The 19,521-nt window shown below is 47.4% G+C and overlaps 1 protein-coding gene across 2 annotated transcripts in view; it reads left to right on the top strand.

The window, feature by feature from the left end:
- PAQR5 (progestin and adipoQ receptor family member 5) overlaps window positions 1-19,521 on the top strand; it is a 617,270-nt gene that overhangs the window by 508,246 nt on the left and 89,503 nt on the right. Inside the window, exons 1-2 of one of the 2 annotated variants that reach the window (XM_077472844.1) lie at window positions 12,445-12,485; window positions 15,760-15,872. The exons of the other annotated variant lie outside the window; for it this stretch is intronic. The gene's annotated coding sequence lies outside the window, so the exon portion shown is untranslated. Of the gene's footprint in view, window positions 1-12,444; window positions 12,486-15,759; window positions 15,873-19,521 lie in introns of those variants that run through there. 2 annotated transcript variants of the gene reach the window in all.

The raw sequence follows: 19,521 nt of genomic DNA, 5'->3' as shown, positions 1-19,521 counted from the left end.
TGCTTCAAATATACCTGGGAAGATATACAAAAAATCCATCATCCGCCACCTTCTAGACGCTACTAAGGCATGCATCCCCCTCAAGTGGGAATCCCCACAACCCCCAACAGTAGGGATGTGGATTCGTAAAGTAAAGGAAATCAGTAGAATGGAAGACTTATGCCGTGTTCAGACGATCGGACATTCTGACAACAAAACCGTGGCTTTTTTCCAACGGATGTTGGCTCAAACTTGTCTTGCATACACATGGTCACACAAATGTTGGTTGGAAATTCTGAATGTCAAGAACGCGGTGACGTACAACACGCACGACAAGCCGAGAAAAATGAAGTTCAATAGCCAATGCGGCTCTTCTGCTTGATTCCGAGCATGCGTGGAATTATGTGCATCGGAATTGTGTACACACGCTCTGAATTTCCGACAATACGTTTTGTTGTCGGAAAATTTGAGAACCAGCTCTCAAACATTTGTTGTCGGAAATTCCTTAGTCTTAGCCCTTGTACACTTTGTTGGACATTCTGACAACCAAATCAGTTGGATTTTGTCCGATGGATTTTGTCCCAAACTGTTGCATACACACGGTTGGACAAAGTTGTCAGAAAATCCGATCATTCAGAACGTGATGACGTAATTTCGTTACGATGGGACTACATTCAGGCTACTAGCCAATAGCTTTGGTCTAGGAATTTGATCTGAGCATGCGTGGCACTTTGTCCGATCGGAATTCTCTACACACAATCGGACAAAGTCCGATCGGATCATGTTGTCGGAAAATTTTATAGCCCAGCTGGAAATCTTGGTCTGATGGATACTCCGACAGAAACAGTCCGATGGAGCCCACACGGTCGGATTATCCGACAACACGGTCCTTTGGAATATCCGACCGTGTGTACAAGGGCTTAGAATTCCTGTGGCTACTGATCCCAGCACCACCTCTTCAGGCACTGCCAACCCACCTGGCTGCAGCTGCCCCTTTCACTAGCCCTCCAGGCTAACTTCTCCCCACAGTCCTCCCAGGCTGACACTCACCAGCCCACCCGTCTGACTCTCAGGAGATCTCCCAGATGTAATGACTCTCTCCCGCTGTCCTCTCCTTGCTTCCATGCCTCCATGATAGGATTCCTCCATGTGATATAGAGGGTCCCTCCAGCACCCGAGCCCCAGATCCTGGTGTGCTGCTGACACTTCCTTCTCATTAGGAACATGCCCTGACATTGTCAGTTATGTATACTAGCAGGAGGGGGCCACACAAACTACTGTGGACCATTCTGAGTTGCTGCAATGAAATTTCAGCAAAATGGACTAGCCTGCTGCATAATTTTTTCACTTTGATTTTCGGGATGTCTTTGAATTCAACCCTCTGTAGGTTGATCATTTACATTTCCATCTAACAATGTGCCATAATTTCCTTCCTAACACATTACCCAGTCCATACCAGTATAGATCCCAACACATTACCCAGTCCATACCAGTATAGATCCCAACACATTACCCAGTCCATACCAGTATAGATCCCAACACATTACCCAGTCCATACTAGAATAGATCCCAACACATTAGCCAGTCCATACCAGTATAGATCCTAACACATTACCCAGTCCATACCAGTATAGATCCCAACACATTTCCCAGTCCATATCAGTATAGATCCTAAAGCATTACGCAGTTCATACCAGTATTGATCCTAACATATTACCCAGTCCATACCAGTATAGATCCTAACATATTACCCAGTCCATACCAGTATAGATCCTAACACATTACGCAGTTCATTCCAGTATAGATCCTAACACATTACCCAGTCCATACCTGTATAGATCCTAACACATTACCCAATCCATACCAGTATAGATCCCAACAGATTACCCAGTCCATACCAGTATAGATAGCAACACATTACCCAGTCCATATCAGTATAGATCCTAAAACATTAACCAGTCCATACCAGTATAGATCCTAACATATTACCCAGTCCATACCAGTATAGATCCTAACACATTACGCAGTTCATTCCAGTATAGATCCTAACACATTACCCAGTCCATACCAGTATAGGTCCTAACACATTACCCAGTCCATACCTGTATAGATCCTAACACATTACCCAATCCATACCAGTATAGATCCCAACAGATTACCCAGTCCATACCAGTATAGATAGCAACACATTACCCAGTCCATATCAGTATAGATCCTAAAACATTAACCAGTCCATACCAGTATAGATCCTAACACATTACCCCGTCCATACCGGTATAGATCTGTAGCCCCCTGATGTTTAGGCAGGGTTGCTCCTAAATTTACCTGCCAGGTGTAGTTACTTTGGCTCATTGTTAGGGATCAATTGATTTCATCCTAAGTCTGGAATTACTGCACTTCTCTCTTCTGTCGCTAGGTGGCCGGGTACCTGGCGACATTAAATAAGACAAGGGCAATGCAAGGACAGATTAGGAGTAGATGGGGTATCTCAACCAATGGGCAGGGGTTTTCTTAAATCTCTTTGCCTGTTGGGAGAACCTATATATTTAGGTGGAGTCAGGTGATCGGGGTTCTGTGCCACCTGGATGTCTGTCTGGGTGGAAGTGTGTTGTATTGCCTAGGATGTTAGGCCAGAGATTGGGCCTATCCCAGGCGCGTCTGGCTGCCAGGCTGTGTGAGGGCCTATCCAGAAGTAAGAGCGCAGCGCAGGGTTGGGACTGCGGCTTGCAGTCCAACCAAAAGTGACAGTTCTGTGGGCCAGAGAACCTGTCAGTGGAGTAACTGAAGCAAGTACCGGAATCCTATTCTCACCGAACGGGCACGGTGGAGAATCGGGAAACCTCAGTCTGTGATCAAGTCAGGGACCCAACCAGCAGAGAAGACGCTTGCAGAGCAGCCATGTGTGTAGCCAGTGACTGAGCCGATTAGAAGGGGTGAAACTTGAGAAGTATCTGGAGTGCCAAGGCTAGGAACCCAGCAGAGAAGCTGGGGTGACCCTTGAGCAGATACCGCCGCAAATATTGGAGGAGTTCAAGGGATTCATAGTCAGTGAATCAGAGGGTCTAGTGAGAGACCAGGAGCTCAATGTAGAAGAACTACAAGGAGCAGTTGTAGTGGAGCCTTGAAGAACTGATACGTTTGAGTTAGGAACTGTTTAAGGACTGTTACCATAGGAGACAGCAATCCTGCATGTGCAGAAGTGGCACCTTGCTGGGGCATTTCCCTGTACGGCTGTCCTCCTATTGAAATCCCGGTGTCTGCCAATTGAGTTTGCAACTATCTAAGGGTGTCCAGGCCCTAACCCTCTTTCCCCGAGAATATATAAAAAAAGGATTGTCAAAAGAAATAAAACCTCTTTTACATCCAAGAAGTGTCTGGCGCCCAATGACTTTCACCATCTTTGCACCCACTATGCCTCACAACCCACCACATATTGAAGGATGACAGCTATCTTTGGCCTTGGAGGTCCTCATTAGACTGGAAGAGGTCTGAGATTCTGCTACACCAGGGACCCAGCCAGCGGAGGTGACGCTTTGCAGAGCAGCCTTGTGTGTCAAGCCAGGGACTGAGTAGGCCAGTGGGGGGGGGTTGAACAGTTCTGTTCAAGAGACAATAAATCTCTTTGCATTCAAAAAGTGTCTGGCGCCCGTCAATCTACCTTACATTACACCCACCATGCCTTGTAACCCACTCTACACAGAAGGATATCAGCTGTCCCTAACTCTGGAGGTCACCCTTAGGCCTAAAGAGGTCCGGGACTTTGCTAACTCCCTACTGCCCAGGCCAATTTTCAGCTTCCAGCACTGTCACACTTTGACAATTCTGCTGTCGTGCAACACAGTTTTTTTATCGTTTGCTAAATAATTGGAAAAAAGACCAAAACAAAAAAACGTTTCCTTTGTTTTTGTTATTCAACTTTGCAAATAAATAATTGTTCTTCATAAATTTACTCCAAAATGTATTTTGCTCCATTTACAATAACCCAAATCAGTGTATATTATTTAGTCTGCAGGAAAGTTATAGAGCCCACAATCTATGGGATATGTATCTGAAAATCGATCAATCCTGATGTGCTGATGACCGATCTCCTTTCTTGAGGTCCTGAAATGTCAGGACAGTACAAATACCCCCCCCCCCCCCATGACCTATTTTTTAACCCCTTTTTTTGGAAAGTGGACAGTCCAAGGTATTTAGTAAGAGGCATGGCAGATATTTTGTTAGTACTTAGTAATTTTTTGGAAAATGTTTACATATTGTCACCAGTGCAGTACAGCTTCATCATAAAACTGGTGTGGTGGTGATCACGGACACTGACTGGTGACAGTATGAAAAAAAAAGTTATTATTTTATTTTATTTTATTATTTTTAGATTTTATATTTTTTAATACTTTTTTTTCCAATATATTTTTTTTAACACACTGCAACCAGAGCAATATAATGGTACCATCGTAACATTTTACTGCTCAGGGAAAGTGATTAGGAGTTACATTTTTGATTTTTTTTTTACACATTATGTTTTCTTATAGCAGTGAATTACATTGCTATCAGCAAGCATTTTACTGAATGGAACTAATTTATTCAGTCTGTTTTGTTGTGATTAGCTGTGAATGGTCAAAGCTAATCACATGGTACAGATGGCCTGTGATTGGCCAATTGACTAATCACAGCTAGCAACACATTTGTACACATTGGATGGCATGAAGGGAAGCCATCCATTGGGTACAACTGTCATGTGACTTGCTGTGATTCGTCACTGTGGTCACATGGTACGTGGACACGGCTGGTGACAGATCGCACCAATGCGCGGCCCCCCGCAGCCGTATGCTTGCCGCATCCTGACAGGACGTCATATGACAGCCAGTCGGGATGGGAGAGCACGGCCGTCAAGGAACTGGTTAAAGCCAACTCCACCTTTTGGACTATACATATTTAGGGTGTCACGTGACACATGGTTAGCCCCCCTATCCTTAAACCAGCCCTCCGCTTACAGAACCTGGGGCGTTCTTCTTCCTACCGCCTCTCATCGAATTAGAATTCAGCATGACGGCGCAGCCGCATCATTCATTCACAGTGAGTTGTGAATAAAAAACTACAAGTCTCATCAGCCACCGCGGCAGAGCAACTGGTAGTTCTCAATGGAGCAGAAGAACGGTGATGTCACTGCACTTGTCGTCCATTGATACTTGGTGTTCTCTCTGGATGAAGTGAAGATCGTGACCTCACAACCCTTCCTCTCCACCTCGTCCAATCAGAGAACGCCTTGTATTCATTGAAAAATGCTGAGTGAATGACTTTTTCCTGTCAGTGTGTAGAGGGGCAGCCGCTCGGCACAGGACCCGGAAGGTCACGGCTGTCACTGTAGTAGCACCAACTACTACACTGATTATCGGCTTTCCCCACAGACCTTGTTTTAACCTTTTGAAAGGCCGCAGCACCAGTAGGGCGGTTGCAGTGTGGTGTTGTGGTCTTGCCAAATACCGGGGGGTTATGGCTGCAGGTAGATTTTCAGCAGTCGTTGCTCTTTCTGCTAAAAGTGATTCAAACGGCTGATTAGCTGCTGGATCACTTTTTAGAAGTGGAGGGAGAGGTCACCACACCCCGCCGCACTTTGGTGGTTCTCGGACTTACCTGGCTCATCGTGAAGCCCAGGAACCAATCTTGCAGTGGCTGGTCATAGAGATTAGCAGAGGAAAGATGGCTTCCACTCATCTCTATGGCCTATGAGGACCAGAGCGACGTCATGACATCACTTCTGGTTCATGGCCGACGTATACAAGGCCATTTTGTTTTTGAAAAGCATTAGATCACTGTTTTTTATTTTTTGATGCTTTCCATTATAGAGGAGAGATGTGGGGTCTTATTGACCATATATCTCACCATAAAGAGGACCTGTCATGCTTTATTGTTGTCAGAAGAAGTGATGATCCCCGTGATCAAGCTTCGAGGGGTGGAGCAAAGTGCGTTGGGGGCGTGGCCTGGTGGGAGTCCAGGCTGAGGTTGCCACTAACCTATAGAAGTCTCGGAGTCTGCTAATTAACATTGCAAGTAAGGGTGTCCTGGCCCTAAACCCTCTCTCCCACAGTTCTATTCAAGAGACAATAAATCTATTTGCATTCAAGAAGTGTCTGGCGCCCATCAATCTACATTACATTACACCCACCATGCCTTGTAACCCACTCTACACAGAAGGATGTCAGCTGTCCCTAACTCTGGAGGTCATCATTAGGGCTAAAGAGGCCCGGGACTTTGACAATTGCGCGGTCGTGCAACACTGCTTTTTTTTCAACCTTGTTTGCTAAATAATTGGAAAAAATACCCAAAAAAATAAATAAACATTTTCCTTTGTTTTTGTTATACAACTTTGCAAATAAATAATGTTTTTTTATGTGATCATAAAAAAAATAAAAAATTACGGGACAGTGTAAAAAAAAAAAATGAAATCATTTTTTTTTTTAAAGCCCCCTCTGTGCTTGCGCACAGTGGCAAATGCATATGTAGGTCATGCCCACATATGTAAATGATGTTCATGTAACTCTAAACAGGTAACCTGTAAACATTTTTCACTACTTAAAGTGGGAGTCTGCCAGGAGTCCGCCGTTTTTTTTTTTTTAAAAAGCCAGCAGCTACAAATACTGCAGCTGCTGACTTTTAAAATAGTGACACTTACCCGCCCAGCGCACCCGCGATGTCGGCACCCGAAGCCGATCTCTCGATCGTCTCTCGGGTGCTGCCGCCGCCATCTTGGGTATGGGAATCAGGAAGTGAAGCCTTTATGCTTCATTTCCCGGTTCCCTACTGCGCATGCGCGAGTCGCGCTGCCCAATAAGGATGGTCCCCGCTGTCTCTGGGATCCGTGTGTTCCCCAGCAGGCAGCGGGGCACCTTCGGAAAGGGGCGTAGATTCTGCGGAATCTACGCCGGAAGTGGGTGCAGATACCTGTACTGTACAGGTACCTGCACCCCCCTCCCCCCTGAAAGGTGCCAATTGTGGCGCCGGAGGGGGGGAGGGTTCCAATGAGAGGAAGGTCCACTTTAGGGTGGACCTCCGCTACTCTTTTTTAGATGTAGTGTTTACAAATTAAAAACATATTTTTTTTTTGGTAGAAAATTACTTAGAACGCCCAAACATTATACATTTCTTTTCTAACACCCTAGAGATTAAAATGGCGGTCGTTGCAATACTTTCTGACACACCGTATTATTTTTATTTTTACACTGTTTTTAAAACAAAAAAAAATGGTGTCACTTTTATTCCTATTACAAGGAATATAAATATCCCTTGTAATAGAAAAAAAAAGCATGACAGGACCTCTTAAATATGAGATCTGGGGGTCAAAAAGACCTCACATCTCATATTTACACTAAAATGCAATAAAAAAAAAAATTAGGTCATTTGAAAATAAAAAAAATAAATAAAAAAATGGCCCTTTAAAAGCTATAGGGGGAAGTGTCGTTATGACGTCGCTTCTGCCCTGCAATGGTATGGAGACGGGTGGGGGGGCATCTTCCCCTCACTCGTCTCCATGCCCAGCCAGCAGAAGGACCCGATCGCTGATAAAAGTGATCTTGCGGTGAATCCGCCGCAGAGACCACTTTTATCTTGAAGAGGACCGCCGGCCGAACAAGAGGAAACCGGGGTTATGGTAGCTAGTTTCTGCCGTAACAACGATATCCCTCTTGAAAGTTAGGACGTATATATCGGCGTGCGGCAGTCCAGAAGTGGTTAAATCGCCGCCTGTGGAGATTTTTTAAGTACTGAAATTTGGCGCCATTGCACGAGCGTGCGCAATTTTATAGCATGACATGTTAGGTATCTATTTACTCGGCGTAACATCTTTCATATTTTACTAAATAATTGGCTTGTATATTGTGTGTTTTTTTAAATTCATTAAAGTGTATTTTTCCAAAAATATGAAAAACTGCTGTGCAAATACGTGTGACATAAAAAATTGCAACGATTGCCCGTTTTATTCTCTAGGGCTCCTAGGGGCGTGCAGCATGGCGAGCGCTAGTGTGGCGTGCCAGTCTGACATGCCGCATCTCCGATCATGGTAAGGAGCCTCTGACAGAGGCTTCTTACCACGTGACCAGCTGTGACCAATCACAGCTGATCATTGCGTGAGCCAGGAAGTGCCGGTGAATGGCATTCCTCGGTTTGCGCTGACAGGGAGAGCTGATCGGTGGCTCTCCCTGTCCTGAGGGGAGGTCTGTGCTGATAATTGGCACATTGATTATCAGTACAGCCCCCATCAGATGTGCCCATCAGCTGCCAATCACTGCCCAATTGCTGCCAGACAGTGCCCCTCAATAAAGTCTCCCAGTGCCCACCACAGAGCCCACAACAGTGCCAATCAGTGCCCATCATAGTGCCAATCAGTGCCCAGCAGTAACACCTGTTAGTACCTCATCATCAGTGCTGCCCATCAGTGCCATCTATTAGTGTCCGTCATTGCCACCTGTCAGTGGCAATCAATGCTGCCTATCAGTGCCCAGCAGTGCTGCCTATCAGTGCCAATCAGTGCTGCCAGTCAGTGTCCATCAGTGCCGCCTGTCAGTGCCCATCAGTGCTGCCTATCAGTGCCCATCAGTGTTGCCTATCAGTGCTGCCTGATCAGTGTCCATCAGTGCCGCCTATCAGTGCCCATCAGTGTTGCCTATCAGTGCTGCCTGATCAGTGTCCATCAGTGCCGCCTGTCAGTGCCCAACAGTGCCGCCTATCAGTGCCCATCAGTGTTGGCTATCCGTGACGATCAGTGTTGCCTGGTCAGTGTCCATCAGTGCCGCCTATCAGTGCCCATCAGTGCCTCCTATCAGTGCCTCCTCATCAGTGCCCATCAGTGCCACCTTATCAGTGCCCATCAGTGCCCCCTCATCAGTGAAGGAGAAAACAACATTTTATGACAGAAACTATAAAAAAATGTTTTTTTTCCCCCAAAATTTTGGTCTTTTTTAGTTTGTTTAGCAAAAAATAAAAACCGCAGAGGTGATCAAATACCACCAAAAGAAATCTCTATTTGTGGGAAGAGCATGATAAAAAGTTTAGTTTGAGTACAGTGTTGTATGAACGCGCAATTGTCATTCAAAGTGCGACATCGCTGAAAGGGGGGGGGGCTGGGAGTGCCCGGCATTGAAGTGGTTAAAGGGATAGTTCACCTTTACCACTAAATTGTCTATGCGGATAAGGGGGGTCTGTATATAAAAAAACAAACTGTGCAGCTCTGACTAAAGCTGAATAAAGCCCTTGCTATAGGTGTAGGCCATCTACATACCTTTCTAAGCCTGACTGGAATACTGCCAGGACGTTGCTAAGTGAGGCCTAGTCATCACTAAACACCTCCACCATCACTGGAGTGAGCCCTTTCTGTGATTCCAACCCCCGCACATACTCCTTCTCTCCCCCGATACAGGAGCTCTGAGCTCAGCATTTGGGAGCTCATCGTGTGATAGTGGAGGTGAGCAGTGATGACTAGGCCTCACATAGCAACGTCCTGGGAGTACCCAGAAATGTCCTGGGAGTACCTAACAATGTCCTGGGAGTACCGAGCAATGTCCTGGGAGTACCGAGCAATGTCCTGGGAGTACCGAGCAATGTCCTGGGAGTACCGAGCAATGTCCTGGGAGTACCTAACAATGTCCTGGGAGTACCGAGCAATGTCCTGGGAGTACCGAGCAATGTCCTGGGAGTACCGAGCAATGTCCTGGGAGTACCTAACAATGTCCTGGGAGTACCTAACAATGTCCTGGGAGTACCTAACAATGTCCTGGACGTACCTAACAATATCCTGGGAGTACCTAACAATGTCCTGGACGTACCTAACAATATCCTGGGAGTACCTAACAATGTCCTGGGAGTACCTAACAATGTCCTGGGAGTACCGAGCAATGTCCTGGGAGTACCAAACAATGTCCTGGGAGTACTTAGCAACGTCTGGCCTACACCTATAGCAAGGGCTTTATTCAGCTTTAGTCAGAGCTGCACAGTTTGTTTTTATATACAGACCCCCCTTATCTGCATAGACAGTTTTGTGATAAAGGTGAACTTTCCCTTTAAGGCCCCTTTCACACGGACGATCCGTTCAGGTCTGCCTGTCAGTTTTTCAGGCGGACCTGAACGGATGCTCCATGGAGCTCTATGGGGCGTTGGATGTCTGCGGTGACACGTCCACTGACATCCGACCCGCTCCGATTCCGAAAAAGTGTGACGGAGGAAAAAGCTATTTTTCCATCCGTCATCGGATCGACACTGCGGTCCGTCGTCACCCGATCTCCCATAGGGGAGAGCGGCGCTGTGACAGGTCCGTCCCTGCGCAGTGTGCAGAGACAGACCTGTCATCTTCCCGCTCAGCGGAGATCGCTCCGGCGATCCCCGCTGAGCAAGCGGATATCCACGGGGGCGGATCAGCACATTACTATTCGGTGCATTGCTATTCAGATCACTCCTCCAACAGGAGGCCTCCCAGCAGTCTGAATAGCAATCTGCTGCGTATCACTTTTCAGTAGGGGTGTCAGTGACAGCGGAAAGTGTAAATGAGCCCCAATTCACACTGTAACTCTCTCGGGAAGAACAGCTACAAACATTCAAGTCTGGTTCACACCACAAAAACGCACTCCACATCCGTTCCTGATGCGTTTCTGCATGCAGGGTTTTTAACACATTACGGTTGTGTTTTTGATGCATTTCCAGATGCATTCCATATTCTTCTTTTTTTCCTGTATATTTCTGTACTGGGGGTCCAGTGTGCTTTTAATGCATTTTTGATGCATTCTGATGCGTTTTAGCATGTTCCAGTCCAGCCCAGTGCAGGAGAAATGCAGCATGTTTCAGCCAGTTCCCACCACATGCAGTCCAGTGCATCTTTTTTTCTGCATCAAAAATGCATGGAAAGTAGGTTATATGGCCTTCAATGGCATAGTTCACACCAGTAATTGCAGTTCCAGTGCGTTTCAGTTTACAGAAAAAAAAAAAAGTAGAATGCTGCATTTTTCATGCACTGGAACGCTGTACAATGCCTCAAAAACGCACCGCAACGCACCAAAAAACACACTGAAACACATATGTCCTTATTTAGGGCCAGTTCAGACCAGATGCGGCGCAGTGCGTTTTTTTTTACGCATGAAAAACGCAAGGAAAGTTAATCACATTAATACCAATGGCATAGTTCACACCGCTGCAGTCCGTTCTAGTGCGTTTCAGAGAGAAAATAGAAAAATCGGTCATGCTGCATTTTTTATCTACAGAACTGTACTGGACCACAGTAAAACGCATTAAAAAACGCACCGGAACTTACCAAATCGCACCGGAAAGCGCCAAAAACGCACCAAAAAAACAGAAAGTGAACTCACTGCGTACGTGACCTGGAAGCATTTTTTTTGCTGAAAATAAAGCTCTTTTGGTTCAAAATGATCTTAACAAGAAAAAAAAAAGCATCGGAACGCATCTGGAGTGCGTTTTGGTGGTGTGAACTGGCCCTTTGGCGCGTTCCGGTGCATTTTTTGATGCATTCCAGTGTGTTTTTTGATGCGTTCCAGTGCGTTTGTTAAGCTTTTAACTTTCTGTTAAGGTCATTTTGAACCAAAAAAGCTTTATTTTCAGCAAACAATGCTTCCAGGTCACGTTTGCAGTGAGTTCGCTTCCTGTTTTATTTTTTTTTCCACATGAAGCTTTTTTGACGTTTTCCGGTGCCAATTGGTACGGTCCGGGATGCGATTTTGATGCGTTTTACTGCGGTCCAGTACAGTTCTGTACATAAAAAAATGCAGCATGACCAATTTTTTTTACCCTTTTCTTCTGAAACGCACTGGAACAGACTGCAGCGGTGTGAACTATGCCATTGGCATTAATGTGATCAACTTTCCTTGCGTTTTTCATGCATAAAAAAAACGCACTGCACCGCATCTGGTGTGAACTGGCCCTTAAAAAAAAGAGGGGGGGGGGATAAAATGCACTGGACTGCATCAAAACGCACATACAGAAAAGCATCCAAAACGCATACGGACCGCGTTTCTATGGTGTGAACTGGCTCTTCTACTTTGTTTTTTTTTTGGAGCTGACCGGCGCGGTGGGAACTACGCCATTGGAAACCATATAACTTACTTTCCATGAGTTTTTGATGCAGAAAAAAAAAAACTACACGTGGTGTGAACTGGCCCTCAGACCGACCTCCAGTGCCACCGTTGTACCCTATTGGCTGGTCAGAAGGAAGGGGCGGGGTTTGAAGTGATCCACACCCTGAACAGTATGGAGGTGAGTCTGGCAATCTTCCACACCAAGGATGCCTTCCTATCCGGGTGGAGATCTCATCATTGGGATCCGTTCTCAGGTGTCCTCCAGTCTTGTGTCTGAATGTATCAGGAAATCGGAGTGTCGGCCCTGAACATTGATCACCACACGATTGGGAAATTGGGGTTTTCATTGATCTGGTCTGAACTCAAAATATCATGTCTGGAAAACGGTTCAAATCTAAATTTCCCCCGAGACTTGTCCTCCTATGAAGATGTGTCCATCAGGTGAGGTGGCAACCAGTTGGGTATTTGTGTCCTCGTGCCTGCACTACGGCCTCCTTCACACTCGCTCAAATCCTCGTTCGCATCGGAGCGACTTGTCGTGCAATCTGACAGATAGTATCGCATAAGAAGTCGCACCCTTTTGCCCGCAAGTGAGCTGTTCAAACGACACCGACTTCGCTGTGCCGTGTCGATTCGAAAAAGTAGTTCCTGCGCCACCTTTTTGGTGACTTCGAGTGCGACTTGCATGGACATCCTGTGCAGGAAGCCGCACAGGTGTCTTTTTCAAGTTGCACCTGACGTCGCACTGACATGCGGCTTTGAAATCGTGCGATTTCGGAGGAAGTTACGCGATTTCAAAGCCGCTGTCAATGTGAACAGGGGGCTAAAATGCTGACTCAGCTGAACAATCGCGTCTATGGCTTTAACCACTTAAAGCAGTGTTCCAGCCGCAATTTTTTTTTTTTTTTAAAGTCAGTGGCTACAAACACTGTAGCTGCTGACTTTTATTAAGGACACTTACCTGTCCAGCTAGCCCGCAATGTCGACACCGCTCACCCCCCCCCCCCCCCCCACGTGACCGATCCGTCCACCGGATCGGGTGCCGGTGCCGCCATCGTAACGAAGAGAAATAGGCAGTGGGGACATGCGGCTTCACTGCCCGTTTCCCACTGCGCATGCGCGAGTCGCACAGCGTTTTGGGAATGGCTCCATGTCCCAGAATACAGCGGGGCTGGTCGCCGAAGAGGAGGAAGCGCTGCAGAATAGGAAGAAGCAGATTAGGAAGACTGCCTAGCAACAGGGGTTTCTGGTAAGTAAAAACATTTTTTTTTTTTTTTTTTTTTTTTTTATATATATATTTTTTTGAGAATGTTAATGTTGTTATTTATTTTAGGGTGGCCCTCCGTTTTAAGGACTGAGCCTCTTTTTTGGCATTTGTTGTTTAAGTTAAAATCGGTTTTGTTTGGTAGAAAATGACTTAGAATCCCCAATCATATATTTTTATATATAAAATCTCCTGTATCACGTCTGCAGCCTCCGACCCTCTCCTGTATCATGTCTGCAGCCTCCGACCCTCTCCTGTATCATGTCTGCAGCCTCCGACCCTCTCCTGTATCACGTCTGCAGCCTCCGACCCTCTCCGGTATCACGTCTGCAGCCTCCGACCCTCTCCTGTATCATGTCTGCAGCCTCCGACCCTCTCCTGTATCACGTCTGCAGCCTCCGACCCTCTCCGGTATCACGTCTGCAGCCTCCGACCCTCTCCGGTATCACGTCTGCAGCCTCCGACCCTCTCCGGTATCACGTCTGCAGCCTCCGACCCTCTCCGGTATCACGTCTGCAGCCTCCGACCCTCTCCGGTATCACGTCTGCAGCCTCCGACCCTCTCCGGTATCACGTCTGCAGCCTCCGACCCTCTCCGGTATCACGTCTGCAGCCTCCGACCCTCTCCGGTATCACGTCTGCAGCCTCCGACCCTCTCCGGTATCACGTCTGCAGCCTCCGACCCTCTCCGGTATCACGTCTGCAGCCTCCGACCCTCTCCGGTATCACGTCTGCAGCCTCCGACCCTCTCCGGTATCACGTCTGCAGCCTCCGACCCTCTCCGGTATCACGTCTGCAGCCTCCGACCCTCTCCGGTATCACGTCTGCAGCCTCCGACCCTCTCCGGTATCACGTCTGCAGCCTCCGACCCTCTCCGGTATCACGTCTGCAGCCTCCGACCCTCTCCGGTATCACGTCTGCAGCCTCCGACCCTCTCCGGTATCACGTCTGCAGCCTCCGACCCTCTCCGGTATCACGTCTGCAGCCTCCGACCCTCTCCGGTATCACGTCTGCAGCCTCCGACCCTCTCCGGTATCACGTCTGCAGCCTCCGACCCTCTCCGGTATCACGTCTGCAGCCTCCGACCCTCTCCGGTATCACGTCTGCAGCCTCCGACCCTCTCCGGTATCACGTCTGCAGCCTCCGACCCTCTCCGGTATCACGTCTGCAGCCTCCGACCCTCTCCGGTATCACGTCTGCAGCCTCCGACCCTCTCCGGTATCACGTCTGCAGCCTCCGACCCTCTCCGGTATCACGTCTGCAGCCTCTGACCCTCTCCGGTATCACGTCTGCAGCCTCTGACCCTCTCCTGTATCACGTCTGCAGCCTCCGACCCTCTCCTGTATCATGTCTGCAGCCTCCGACCCTCTCCTGTATCATGTCTGCAGCCTCCGACCCTCTCCTGTATCATGTCTGCAGCCTCCGACCCTCTCCTGTATTGTTTTGAGAATGTTAATGTTGTTATTTATTTTAGGGTGGCCCTCCGTTTTAAGGACTGAGCCTCTTTTTTGGCATTTGTTGTTTAAGTTAAAATCGGTTTTGTTTGGTAGAAAATGACTTAGAATCCCCAATCATATATTTTTATATATAAAATCTCCTGTATCACGTCTGCAGCCTCCGACCCTCTCCTGTATCACGTCTGCAGCCTCCGACCCTCTCCTGTATCACGTCTGCAGCCTCCGACCCTCTCCTGTATCACGTCTGCAGCCTCCGACCCTCTCCTGTATCACGTCTGCAGCCTCCGACCCTCTCCTGTGTCATGTCTGCAGCCTCTGACCCTCTCCTGTATCACGTCTGCAGCCTCCGACCCTCTCCGGTATCACGTCTACAGCCTCCGACCCTCTCCTGTATCACGTCTGCAGCCTCCGACCCTCTCCTGTATCACGTCTGCAGCCTCCGACCCTCTCCTGTATCACGTCTGCAGCCTCCGACCCTCTCCTGTATCACGTCTGCAGCCTCCGACCCTCTCCTGTATCACGTCTGCAGCCTCCGACCATAGTGTGAAGAAATCTCAGGTAAATTGACCATCACTGCCGTAATTAGAAGTTGCAGTAAAAGAGCCACAAGTTGGGAGCACATGGAGGACCGGAAGAACTGAATAAAAAAAAAAAGATTTTTAGGTTTTTCATGTTCAATAAAAAGAAGTGTCTTTTATAGGGGTGTGCGGGATTAGGAGGGTGATTGTAGCTGGGTCGGTCATTAAGTGACGCTTTAATAAATACAAGAACAAATAATTTTATAATACAGTATAAAAAGCAATGAAGTGCCATGAATAACACAAGCAGACAAATTTAAACTTTAATCAGATTAGTACAGAGTCTGTCTACGGGCTGCACCAACACGCCATGTTTTGTAGGTTTCTGGGTGCGCACGTCTGAAGATTATGAACAATTATCCGAGTCTTGATGTCCCATATATGAAATAATGATCGCTGTACTATTTTAATTTCCAGGCCAGACACCTTCCATCAGGAAAGCACTTCTGAGGAGCGAGGCCTCGCCTTCAAAAGAAGAACATTTTGTTTTTAGGTTAACAGAGGACGTGGATTAAATTGAAATAACACAGGTACGCTTAACGTGAGTGTGTGACCTGGGATGGCAGATTGCAGGATTGTATGGTGGATTAACCCTTTCATGCCTGGAGGTCAATAAAGCCTAGATGCCCAAATGTAGCAGCTTCAGTATGCGTCAAGTAACTTAACTGTAACTCTTCGGCCTCATACACACGGACGTTTTAAAAAACGGGCTGTAAATCTAGTACGGAAGCCAGGAAAAAAAGCAGCGTTAAAAACGCATTTTTTTTTTTCCCCGCGTTTTGCATTGAAATCAATGCAAGTTAAGCCGCGCTAACTTTCAGCCGTGTTTCTCTGTCTCTATTCAAAAATCAATGCTTCCATATGGGAGCCCATTGATTTGAATAGAAGTCGCAAGTGGATGAAGATGATCCGACTTGCGGTGCGACTTGTGTGCTGAGAATATTGAGGGTGGAACCCAGCGAAAATTTTACATTTGCGTGAGGTCCCCCCCCCCCAAGATGATTCCAGACCCTTCGGTCTGGCATGGATCTTAATGGGAACCCCCCACACCAATAAAAAAGAAAAAATGGCGTGGGGGTCCCCCCAAGATCCATACCAGATCCTTATCCGAGCAGGCAGCCCGGTAGGTCAGGAAAGAGGGGGCGAGCAGGCACCCCCATCCTCCTGGATCATAACAAGCCACATGCCCCCAACATGGGGGGGTTGGTACCTTGGGACAGGGGGGACCCTACACTCCCCATGTTGATGAGGACAAGGGTCTCTCCGACCACCCTTCCCTGGAGGTTGTCGGGGTCTGCGGGGGGCTTATCGGAATCTGGGAGCCTCTTTAATAAGGGGGCCCCCTAATCCCGGCACCCCACCCTATGTGAATGAGTATGGGGTACATCGTACCCCTACCCATTCACCGGGGGAAAAAGTGTAAAAAAAAAACAATACAAAGGTTTTTAAATTCATCTATTAGGCAGCTCTGGGGGTCTCTTCCGACTTCTCCGTGCTCTCCGGCCTCTTCTCCCAGGCTCACCCGCTATCTTCTGCTTGCTCTTTTGCTAGCGGTGGCCCGGTCTTCTCCGTCGCCGCCTTCCCTCTGATCTTCCTCCGATGTTGACTTGACGCTCTCTCACGCTGTAATGCAGTGTGCGTAGTTCACAGCGACTTATATAGGCATGGGACGTGGTCACTGGGTGATGTCATCTGGTGATCCCATCCCTTACGACGTCACCATCCCATCAAGCCCCGGGTCGTTGACGTCATAAGGGGTGGGATTACCAGTTGACATTACCCGGTGACCATGCCTAATATGAGTCACTGCGTTACAGCGGGAGAGAGCGTTGAGTCAACATCGGAGGAAGATCAGAGGGAAGACGACGACGGAGAAGACCGGGCCCCTGCTAGCAAAAGAGCGGGCAGAAGACAGCGGGGAGAAGAGGCCAGAGAAGTCGGAAGAGACCCCCGGGGCGGCCTAATAAATTAATTTCAAAACCTTTTGGATGGAGTATTTGGTGCACTGTTTTAATAAGGACTCTGTGTGGGTTTTTATTTATTTTATAGGCAAATGGACACATGCACACATAGAGAGATATAGATAGATATATATATAATATATTACACACACTTGGGGTTCCAAGTAATTTTTGAGAAGTCATTTTTCAGCACTCTTTCACACTTAGCATAAGCATCGCCAGGCTATTTAAGACCTTGTTTTGCATGTTTGTATGCACAGTTAGTAGTACAGGACCATGATTGTGTGGTTTTGGCCCCACATACATTTTAAAATGGGATAACTTTCATAACATGCATTATTACGTATATTTCTGGTGCTCTATTTTAAAGTCAGTATTTCAACTTGTACAAAGGAAATCCATATTAAATTTAATTTAAACCGCACTCTCCTAGGCGTACCGTGATTGTGCAATATCAGCAAAGAACACTTGGTGTCACCAGTGGGTGACAGAAATGATAAATTGACAATGAAACATAGTGCTGCGCTGTTATAGTGATAATATACTGTGAATAATATGTGGTAAATTACACTGACTAATAATAAATCAACATGTACCATATATAGATAAATGAATGATGAGTAAGTGACACGACTTGCAGCGCGACTCACAGAGGCGATCTGCACATGACTTCAGCAGCGACTTGCAAAACGACTTCTGTATAGAAGTCGATGCAAGTTGCCTGAAGTCACCCCAAAAACAGTACAGGGACCTTTTTCTAAGTCGAAGCGACTTGAGTCGCTCCTATTAGAACGGTTCCATTGTACAGAACGGAGCGCGACTTGTCAGGCGGCTAAGTCGCCTCTGTGTGAACCGGTGCTTTATGTTCTATACGTGTAAACAATTAGTAAACAACAAAAAAAGTGAAAAAATAAATATAATGACAAAGTCCTCTGAAAAGCGATTCAGTCCTCTGAAGCATATGACTACCTGCAATGGGTGTCGTGGCGATCTGGTGAGTGGGATGTGTAACAGGTGTTGTTGGTGGAGGAAGATGCACAGTCGCTCCTAATTTTGGTTTTCACCAGGATCACGACGATCTTCACTTTTATATGTATCGCCATTTATTTATTTTTTGGACATTGCACTATTAACTTATAATGTTGTGTTTTATTTTATTTTTTATTTTTTTTTATTTTTTTTTGGGGGGGGGGGGGGGGGTTTGGACATTTCACCTTTTATTTATAAAAAAAAAAATAAAAAAATGTATTGGTTATTTGTCACACATGCATCCATTTGTACTTTTACGTACATGTGACAAATAACCCTTTTTTTTTTTTTTATTTATTTTTTTTATCAAAAAAAAAAGCCGGGCTCCTCCGCTAGCAAAAGAGCTACAAGAAGATAGCGGAGGAGTCCGGCGAGAAGACCCCCAAAGACGGAAGACCCCCGGAGCTGTGCAATAAAATATTTGAACCCTGTGTTTTTTTTTTGTACTTTTTTTTTCACAGGTGAATGGGTAGGGGTACATTGTACCCCATACTCATTCACATAGGGTGGGGGGCTGGTATCCGGGGCCCCCTTATTAAAGGGGGCTCCCGGATTCCGATAAGCCCCCCGCCCGCAGACCCCGACAACCAACGGCCAGGGTTGTCGGGAAGAGGCCCTTGTCCTCATCAACATGGGGACAAGGTGCTTTGGCGGAGGGGGGTCCGTGCGGCCCCCCCCTTCCCCAAGGCACCCCCCATGTTGAGGGCAGACGGCCTGGCATGGCTCAGGAGGGGGGCCGCTCGCTCGTCCCCCCCCCTTTCCTGGCCGGCCGGGTAGCGTGCTCGGACAAGGGTCTGATGTGGACTTTGGGGGGACCCCCACGCCGATTTTTTTTTTTCGGTGTTGGGGTTCCCCTTTAAGTCCATACCAGGCGGCGGGGCCAGCGACGTCTCCTTCGCGGGCCCCGCCTACCTGGAGACGCACTCGAAATGAGCGGACTTTCCTCCGTGTGTGTGGGCGAGTCCGTTCATTTCAAAAGTAGGGCGGATAGTACGGCGGACTTAGTACGCCGTATTAGTCTGCTGATAAAGTGCCGTGTGTGGGCAGGTAGCCCGTTCGGAAAGTCCAACGTACAGTCTGGCGGGAAGTCCGCCAGACTAAGTACGTCGGACAGACGGCTACGTCACGTGTGTACGCGTCTTTAGAAACCATCTGCACAGGTTAGGGAATACTTTACCCTCCTTCTTAT

This window comes from Lithobates pipiens, unplaced genomic scaffold, assembly GCF_037356315.1.
Source record: "Lithobates pipiens isolate NorthernLeopardFrog02 unplaced genomic scaffold, aLitPip1_a1.2 Scaffold_8, whole genome shotgun sequence".
NCBI classification, from domain to species: Eukaryota; Metazoa; Chordata; class Amphibia; order Anura; family Ranidae; genus Lithobates; species Lithobates pipiens.
This window is presented reverse-complemented; position numbering and strand designations above follow the sequence as displayed.